Source organism: Petaurus breviceps, unplaced genomic scaffold (genome assembly GCF_028583685.1).
Source record: "Petaurus breviceps papuanus isolate PSGF00001 unplaced genomic scaffold, PetGlider_PUasm1.0 90644, whole genome shotgun sequence".
NCBI classification, from domain to species: domain Eukaryota; kingdom Metazoa; phylum Chordata; class Mammalia; order Diprotodontia; family Petauridae; genus Petaurus; species Petaurus breviceps.
The window spans coordinates 342,375-346,281 of NW_027187298.1; positions in this window are offsets into that span (position 1 = coordinate 342,375).

The window sequence follows — 3,907 nt, forward strand, 5'->3', positions numbered from 1 at the left end:
CTCCCCACCTCCAAAAGATTCCTGTATGCTGGATGGATGTGTAAATTTTGGTATCTTGGAATGAAGCTGTTTTCATGCAAGTGGAAATGTAATGTGGGGCTTTGTAGGGGAGTTTTCTTTTTCACTTATTAGTTGTTCAGTTGTTTTCCACTCTTTGTGACCCCATAGACCTGAGATGGGGAACCTTCATCCTCGAGGACACATGTGGCCCTTTAGGTCCTCAAGTGTGGCCCTTTGACTGAATCCAGACTTCACAGAGCAAATCCCCTTTATAAAAGAATTTGTTCTGTAAAACTTGGACTCAGTCAAAAGGCCACACCCAAAGACCTAGAAAGCCACATGTAGCCTTGAGGCTGCAGGTTCCCCACCCCTGCTATAAACCATAGCATAGAAATATTGTCCATGGGGTTTTCTTGGCAATGATACTGGAGTGGTTATTTCATTCTCCAGTGTGGATTGAGGCAAAGAGAATTTAAAGTAACTTGTCCAGGGTCACACAGCTAGTAAGTATCTGAGGTCACATTTGAATTCAGGCCTTCCTGACTCTGGGCCACTTAGTTGCCTCTTTTTTACTTATAGGAAATATGTAATTATGGAATACTTTCATTCTATAATTATACACACAACACACATACATGTATATATATTTGCAAATATACAATTCATTCAACAAACATTAAGTATAGTCTGGAGATAAAGGACCTGGGTTCAAGTTTCTGTTCTGACATTCTGTTGGCACAGATCTTCATGGAGTGTACAGTCAGAGTAGTTTAGTGGAGTTTATGTTTGATTCAACAAAGCCGGTGAGAACTTCTGGTAATGGATTTGGAATCAGGAGGCCTGCATTCAAATCCTGGACTTTGTCACTTGCTACCTATATGACATGTGGATAAGTAATTTAATATCTATGTATCTCAGTTTCCTCCTCTTTAAAATGAGGTAGTTGGAATAGATGGACTCTCAGGTCCCTTCCAGTTCTAAGTCTATGAACTTGTAAAGTCTGTGTAACACTCTTTCAGCACTTCTGTTTAGAGAAGAAAATGCTGATGATGATAACTCACATTTATAAAGTACTTTGGGATTTACAGAATACTTTACATGTGCAAACTCATTTGTTTCTCCCAAAAACCCTGTGAGGTAGGTAGGTAGGTAGGTAGAGGGCTTTGTCCAGGGTCACACAGTTAGTAAGGTGTCTGAGGCAGGATTCAAACTCAGGCTTTACTCTCATCACTTCTTGTATGCTATACACTGATTCACCTAATTGTCTAGAAGGCTAAATAGGCCTTTTCTTTCAAGCAACTTGGTGAAGAAAATAGTTACATGGAAGTTAGAGTTAAATCGACAAAGCCAGTAGAGAACTCCCGATCGTGGCAGCAGAAGACAAAAATCCCAGCCTTGATATATAGTAGCTGTGTAAACAGCCTGGGAAAAGTACTCTTTGAGTCTCAGTTAACTAATCCGTAAAATGGGGGCAATAATTTTTCTTCTTTGTGCATCACAGGGTTATCATTCATTCACTCCTTCACTCACCATTTATTTATTAAGAGCTTATACTATGTGTCAGGCACTGTTCTAGGAACTATAATACAAAGACAAAAAATAGTCTCTTTTCTGGAGATGCTTACATTTTATTGGGGTCCTTCCATTCAACTGATGAGGAAAGTGTTTCTAGAAATTTAATTTGCTATAAAATTCGAGTAAGGTATCTGTTAAGTGTTCTGTGACATCTCATGTGACTGAAAACTACTCAGGTGAGTATTGAATAACTATTGATTATGAACTTGAACTACTTCAGTGGAACCAGGATGTCTTTGATGTTGGTACTTAATTCCTGCACACAACCCCCTCACACCTTTTCAACTTGGGCCATTCTTGTACACATTTTCCCAGGGAGCCCCCACAAAGCATTTAAAGGCCTATAGGGAAAATCTAACAATTGGCATTCATGAGTTAGTTGGATCTGGCTCCAGTAACATCCCTAAATAAAGGCTTCCTTCCCATCTAGGGCTTTCTACATTGTGTTGACCTGCCAGTGTTGCCCTTGAGCTATTGGTAACCCCTATCTCTCAATATATGATCAGCCTACTACCTGTTCTGACAACCTATTTCCTAGATGCTATTCCTTATGCTATTCAATGTGGGTTGGTCATAATTGACAACATCTTGAAATTTACTCAATCCCATCACACCCTCTCCATTGCCCTCTGCTTCATGCATAATGTTTCTTTAGAACTTAATTCTGGAGAATTTCTTTGAATTCAATTTAGCCTATGAAAAATGATATATTTGTTTAAAAAAGAAACATGTATTATCCACTTACATCATTGTACTAGGTGCTAGAGGGATGCAAGATAACAAACACATCCAAACATTCCCTGCCACAAGAAGTTTGCATTTTACTTTATAAAGTAAAATTAGAGTGACTATTATCCACTTATTCCTAAAGATAGGTTATCTCTGGGCAGAGGTGAAAAGGATTTGAGTTCTAGCTTTGGTACTTACCATGTGTCAACAGGCAATCACAACTTCGTGAAACTTATTGTGAAAATTAAGTTTATTCCAAGAAAAATGAACATTCATGTGTGACCCAAAGAGTTCACAATCCATATAGAAGTTATATTTATGACAGTAGGACAAAGGGAGGAGGAGGAGAAAACGCAATTCTCCACCTAAAGGGCCATGTTATGGGAGGTGGAAAGCATGTAGTAAAGGTGGGAAAAGGACAAAACCACTTTTGAAGGGGAGGAACAAGGTGATGGCTAAAGTCAAATTCTTTTCCTTTGGGGATTGCTAGACTATGACCATAGGATGGTTTCCTTCTCTACAAGGATCTCAGTTGCATAAGCAGTTTCTCAGCCTAGTGTAGATTGACTGGCACCTGTCTTGACTCCCAAGGACACACAGGGAATCCAGCTTGGGGTGTAAATAACATTATGTCACCTCAGGGTGGGGCTTTGTCTTTGAAGAATTAAAGGCCTCCTGCACACTCTGGGTCCAGCGTTTCTGGAAAATATGGCACCTCAAAAGACAAGTTCAGAGGATCCCTTAACATTTCTTAACATGTGAGAGGCCTTAGGTAAGTGATTTTTCTCTTTCTAGGCTTCAGATGAAGAGTAGGACTTGAACTTTTAGGCCTCTTCTAAATCTAAATCTATGATCCTCTGAGTCATAGGATTTTAGAACTAGAAGGAACCTTAGAGATTATGTAGTCTAGACTCTTCCATTCCACAGAAGAGAAAACTGGGATCCAGAAAGGGCAAGTGACTTATTTAAAGTCACTGAAGCAAATGAGAGGCAGAACTGGAAATAGACTTTGAAAAGTCAGTTTAGAATCATCAGGACATTTTTATGTCTCAGGAAAGTCACCACCCCCACTGCCCTTATTTTCTGGGAAAGGGGTGATCCTGGTTCAAGTCTGAATGAAAGGGAAGTTTCAAACAGATGAAGGGCATTGTGTCTGGTCATCACTGTGAACACAGCTCAGGACCTCTTCTCTCTTAATCTGGACTCATTCCAGGCTCTTGAGAGTCATTCTGCTGATTTCCCAGTAGCCCCATATTTCCTCTCTTTTGCAGCTTCCTTCTTCCCCAGACAGTACAAGCAGAAGCATGTCTTGGAGGCAGAAAATCTGGGCACTTAATAGTGATGTGAACTTGGCAAGTCACTTAATTTTCTTGCTTCCCTCTTTTGAAAAAAATGAGGGATAGAGAAATTGGATTAAGTATCTGATTTTTGACATTTTTTCCAGAGGGAGAACAGACTTACCCAAAGTCTCAAAGTACCCAAGGTTGCCAAATTGAGCTCACTTCCTTGACCTGGCTCAGAGAATGATGTAGACTGGAAGGGACCTTAGAAGTCAACTCTCTCTCTCTCTCTCTCTCTCTCTCTCTCTCTCTCTCTCTCTCTC